The sequence below is a fragment of the Acomys russatus genome, chromosome 23 (genome assembly GCF_903995435.1).
Source record: "Acomys russatus chromosome 23, mAcoRus1.1, whole genome shotgun sequence".
In the NCBI taxonomy this organism is placed as follows: Eukaryota; Metazoa; Chordata; class Mammalia; order Rodentia; family Muridae; genus Acomys; species Acomys russatus.
Window position 1 is genome coordinate 56,828,930 of NC_067159.1, and position 6,253 is coordinate 56,835,182.

Genomic DNA, 6,253 nt, shown 5'->3' on the forward strand with positions numbered 1-6,253 from the left:
TAAAATAATTAGCTAAGCAAATTTCAGGGTTAGACCATCCAGGACACAGGAGCTGCTGCGGGGAGCACGTGCTGTGTGTTGACGGAACAGCGGCAGATAGTTAAAGCACTCTCCGCCAGGGAGTGACAGGTGTTAGGTGATACTGCAAGTTGAACAGGAAATATTTAAGACTGTTGTCTCATTAAATGCAGTGATGAGCTTCTGGAGGGCTTGGGGAGGGACAATACAGCTCTGTTTTTAATTGCCAAGAAATGCTTTCATGTGGAGAGAGGCAGACAGCTCCTTCTCCACTGCAGGAAATGGTGATGGGTTTTTATCTTAAGACAAAGAAGTATAGCCATCTTAAAAAGCAATGGCATTTAATTGTCTAGTGCCTGGACTGGGACATATCATTGAGTAGGGACCCAAAGAGGCCTCATGAATGAACAAAAGAGGGATGTCCTGACTAGAGTTTAAATCTAGAGAAGGAAGAAAATAAGGCTAATTTTTTTTCTTAATGCTTTACAATATTGCAATACCTCAGCACAGTAAGTGAAGAAGCAATGGTTAGGCTAATGCTAGCTTCGGGACTTCACACAGTGCTGGTCTGGAGTGTGTCACAGTAGATGGAAGTGTTTTCTCTGAACACTTCACCTCATCCCCACTCCTGAGAGAACAGGGACTGCCCCTGTGGTTGACCACCATGCCTTCAGACCTGGCCAAGAAGAAGGCAGCCGAAAAGAAGGAAGCTGCCCTAGGTCAACCCAGAAAGGGACGTGAAGAAATGGAGAGGCTATTACAGAGCCTCAGGTGGCAGAGGAGAAAAAATGATGAGGCCAATGGAACAGAGACCAGAGGTCATGAAGTAGATTCGCTGATCAAGGAGCTAATTTTGTTTTGTTTGTTTGTTTGTTTAATTTAAGCAATTTATTCAGATTATATCTCAATTGTTATGCCCTCACTGTATCTTCCCATTCGTTCCACCCTCCTTCTCTTTCTCCCTATTCCCCTCCCCTTGGTCTGTGACAAAAGGGACCTCCTCCTCCACCATATATGATCACAGCCTATCAGGTCTCATCCTGCTAGCTGCTCCAGGTGTCCCTGGTGTCCTGGCTTCTCACCCCAACAGTAGGGACATCCCATTATCAACCACTCACTTACCTTTCATGGTCAAGAGCTTCTCAGTGACACCAAACTGGAGTTAAACTCAGGCCGTCGTTATGGCCTCATTGGCTTAAATGGAATTGGAAAGTCCATCCACGTTGCTCTCTGCTGTTGGCAAATGTGACGTGCCCATCCCCGAGCACATCGGCATCTACCATCTGACCCATAAGATGCCTCCTGGTGAAAACACAGCCTTGCAGCGTGTGATGGAGGCGGACACAGAGCGGGCCGTGCTGGAGAGGGCGGTGAGCGGTTGTTAGCTCATGAGGATGCGGAGTGTGAGGAGCTCCTGGAACTCTGTGAACGGCTGGGAGAGCTGGACTCTGACAGAGCCGAGATGAGGGCCTCAGGGATCTTACACGGATTGGGTTTCAGACCTGGAAGAAGTCAGTGGTGAGAATTCTATTACCAGAGCCCTCATCCTTCGGCCCTTCGTGCTGCTCCTGGACCAAATACCACGCATTCAGAGCAGCTATATTGCCAGGCTCGGCCATGGGAGTGCTGCGCTGGCCTGGTAGGCTCAAGGCAAAGAAAACATACTACAGAGGATGATCGAGTCAAGGCTGACAGGAAGTGTTGTGAGTGACAAGACACTGTCATTTTATTTCCCACTATGTGGTAAGATCCCTCCACCTGTCGTTATGGTACAGAACGTGAGCTACAAGTAAACAAAGGGCATGCCTTGCGTCTACAATAATCTGGAATTTGACATTGACCTTGACACACTGCAGCTCCCCAAGGCCAGCTCCAGGAACTGCAAACAGGAGAGAAGAGAGGTGGATCTGCTCTGGAGAGGATTGAGCAGGCGGTGAACAGCTCATTAAGAGAAGCCAACAGTTGGTTGAACAACGAACTAGAGGATCTAGTTGCTGAGGAGAGGCTGAGGAGAGGCTGAGGAGAGGCTGAGGAGAGGCTGAGGAGAGGCTGAGGAGAGGCTGAGGAGAGGCTGAGGAGCGGAGGAAAAAGAAATACTCAGGCATATGCAATGCAAGCTGAAGGTCTTAAAGCCGAGGAGAACTTTTCTATCTGTCTCTGTCTTGATTGTTGTCTGTTTGTCCAGTTAACTCCTTGCTCACTTATTAGCTTCCTTTCTGTCTGTCTGTCTGTCTATCTACCTCCTTGCTTGTTGTTACCCATCTTTCTCTCTTCCTGTTGTTCTCTCTCTCTCTCTCTCTCTCTCTCTCTCTCTCTCTCTCTCTCTCTCTCTCATCTGTTACTTTCTTGCCTTTTTTGCTATTCCCCATCTTCCCCATCTCTTGCTGTCCCTCACCTCACTCTAGCTTACTCCCTCACTTCTGTTATTTGCTTGCCCACTCTCCTCTATCTAAGTAACTAACTTCTTGCTTGCTTGCTGTCTGTTTGTCCAACTGTCTCCATGGTCTGATCCCAGTGTTTTATTGAAGTGAAGTTCAACTTTTTTTTTCATTATTACATCATGATTTTTCTCCATCACTAGGGCAATCAAAAATCAACAGAGTAACAAGGAAATACAAAAAAGTTCTGTAGCCTACAACAAAACATACAACAAAAATCAATTATTTTCCAAACAACAGTCAGCAAAAATCTGCTTATTACTTCTTAAACAATACTCAGGAAAGCTTATTCATAAATTTCCCCAGGCTAAAGCCAATGTGTTTACAAGATGGTCAGAGCAACATAGCTTGCACTAGACATTCTCTAAAGAAAAGACCTGACCCACTTCCAGCCCCAGACCAACAGGTGTGCTACCCAAGCCCAGGCTAACTGCCTAGGGGCCTTCTATTGTAAAATATATGTAAAGCATAATGTTCCAAGCCTACCTTCTATTGTCCTCAAAGCAGATATTAAGGAAACTTTTCTACAGGTAACAATATCAAGCCAGGTACTGTTATCTCAAGGACTTAACTTTCTTTCAGGCAGTTTCTGCTTGGGTACTCACAGTCAGAGAAAAAAATTCTATCATTGTCTCAAGCCTTTGGCCAGATGCCCTCTTTCAACCTTCTCTGTGGGACAAAATTTTCCCAGTATGATTTTCCTACGGGCTGAGAAATAAAGAGAAAAAACAGTTTTATGAGAAACAACAGGTTTCAAACAACATTACACCTAGACCAAACATAATATTTGGGGGGCAATGGTGATCAGCTGGAGATCTTTGGAAGTTTGTTAACCAAAGCCTTAACAGTTGTACTGGGTGTCTAGTGAGTGGCTCTGGTAGGACCCAACAGTGCAGGGGAGTCCACTCTTTTGAAGCTGCTTAACTAGAGAGATTCTGGATGATCTGGAAACATCATGTCAAGATAGGGCATTACCCTCAGCACGGCTGAACATTTCTCCACTGGAGTACATTATGAAGTGTTACCCAGAGATTAAAAAAAAGAAGGAAGAGATGATGAAGATCATTGTGAGATATGACCTTGCTGGGAAACAGCAGGTGAGCCCAATTTGGAACTTGTCAGATGGGCAAAAGTGCCAAGTGTGTCTGACCTGGCTGGCCTGACAGAACTCTCACATGTTCTTTTTGGACCAGCCTACCAATCATCTGTACATCATGATCATTGACACATTGATTGGCAGATGCTATCACTGAGCTTTAGGGTACCATGATGCTAGTGAGCTGTGGCTTCAGACTCATCCAGCTGGTTACATAGGAGATTTGGATCTGTGAGAAGCAGATATCACCAAATGGCCTGGAGACATCCTGGCCTACAAGGAGCACCTCAAGTCCAAGCTGCAGGACGCAGATCTCCAGCTCACCAAGAGGACCTACAATATATGAGCCCTCAGCCAGGCATGGGGCAGAACTGCCAGCTGGAGACTGCCACTTGGGACAGGACCCTGAGGCTGTACCCTGGCATTGCTGCAATGGTACCCCTAGCGTCTCCCTTCAGCCTGCCTTCGCTGCATCTAATCTCCAGCTATACAGCCCCTGTCTGTTTCCTCCTTCCATTTGGGTCTGGCTGGCTGGCTATTGCCCCAGACCATTGCTGCTTACGTTGCCCTGAGAGATACATCCAGAAGTAACTGGTTAACCCAAGGGTACAAACCCTAGTCTGGCCCTGGAAGGATTCAAGAGCCTCATTTTATGAGTTTAGGTGATGTTGGGGGAATGCTGCCAGGCCATCACCCCATTCCTGACTGCTTCTGGTTTGGAGCTCTGGGACAGGGCCTTACTCCTGGTCGGTATGTTAATAATCATTTAACTCTGTAGATCTGTGTGTCATCTACAGAGTGTCCAATAAAGAAGGAAGGAGCAGAAAAACAAATAAATAAATAAGTAAAAGAACAATGACCAGAACTCAGTACAGCGTCCATGCAGATGGAATGCACACATTGTGCTCACAAACTAGACTTACTCATGTCATGTGTATTGGTGTTTGCTGTTTTGCTCACATGTATGTCAGTGTGCCATGTGTATACCTGGTGCCTGTAAAGGTTAGAAGAGGGTGTCAGGTCCTGAGGGTCTGGAGTTATGAATGGTTGTGAGCTATGGGGGCAAAAACATCTTAAGAATTTCAGTGGACTACAGATGCATATACCACCACACAGAGACATTATACAGAGTTAAATTGCATGGAAAATGGTAATTTATTTGCTTGGCATCACCATACTGCTGCTGTATTATCTACTTCTTGAACTACTAACTTTTGTTTGTGTTTGTATACAATTAGCTCCCAATGTAGACCAAAAATTACACAGAAATCTCACTAAAACCACAGCCCTGTATCTCAACTCTGAATTCTAACTTTTCCCAAATTCTTTTATGTGAATTTTCTGGTTTTAAGGAGCACATTTTGGGAGCTACTCCTTATGGATAATAATTAGTAAGTAAGGCAAAGAATTTTTAAAAGAAAAAGTGCCTTGCTATGTTTATTGAAATAAATCCTCTCAATCAACTTTAAGGAGAATATCTTTGAAACTTTACATGACAACTTGACATTGACCAAGAAAACAAACACCTTAAATGTAACAAAACTGAGCAGTCGATCACATTTAAATTGGAACATTTTAAAGACTGGTGTGCCTCGTGTATTAGAACTGCCTTCCTGGAGCCAATAGACCAGGATGTTAATTCTAAGTGGCAGAGGCGAACCCATCTCTTACTTACGTTGAAAGTAGAAATTACACATCTGCCATTTGTTGCATTAAAATCACTGAGGTGTTAAATTATAAAGTGCAGTGTCAAGCACATGGAATTATTTCTTCATTCACAGAAGTCAAAATCTTTTGAGTGTGACTGTGTTTTAATGATAACTTTCCTTCCTGTGTTTGTTATGACCCAACAATCAATCAGTCAATAATTATTTTAGGGCAGCTGAAAAGTCTGCCAAAAACATATTCTACCAAAATGATTATAAAGAGCACAGACTCTGTAAAAACAAGAGAATGGTATAAAATGGATAGGTCTTGTCTGATGGTCCACTCTCTCCTCTTAAAAAAAAAAGAAAATAAAAGAAAAGAAACCTAGGAGGACCATAAGCTATAGCTCAAGATTCAATTCCCATATTGAAACTCTTCCTTTAGACAGTATACACTCCAGTCTCTCCCTGATGATTTATATAGCGATAAGTTGGCATCCACGTCCGCCTTCTTATTACAGAAATGTGTTATGATACCACTCTAGCTGTATATCAGTTTCCACATGTTTATATAATAAAAATAACCCCAAATAAAACAATTATCCACACATCTCCTACCGTCATGCCACTCTCAGATAAGAAGAGAAGTTATATGTTCAAAAATTACAAGTATGGATTGATATTTAATTTTCACAGACGCACAAATGTTGTCCTCTGAGAGGAACTTATGCTCCGCTCTGTCCTTCTGTGTCCCAGGCCCTCTGCTAGCATCTCACCTGCGTACTTAAGGTTTTATGATGACCAATGGACTTGGCCACTTCCTAATAAAGATAAACAAACGAGCTCAGAATACACTAATTGGAATGGAACAATACAGAAAAAGCACTTTATTCTAGGAAATCAGGAATTCCTAAGAGTGAAGAATTGAGCTAGTGCTCCCATGAAGATTGTTTTGTCTGCGTTCCTTTGTCTGTGCTGCGGTGGGTTTGCAACTGTTAACTGTGCTTGAGTCCTTGTCAGTGGACATAAATTCCTGAGGCAGTTACAGATAGAAC

General features: G+C 43.7%; 1 pseudogene; it reads left to right on the plus strand.

Moving 5' to 3' along the window:
* The first annotated feature begins 682 nt into the window (after nt 1–682).
* LOC127206465 (ATP-binding cassette sub-family F member 2-like) lies at nt 683–3,898 on the plus strand (annotated as a pseudogene).
* Nucleotides 3,899–6,253: the final 2,355 nt, after the last annotated feature.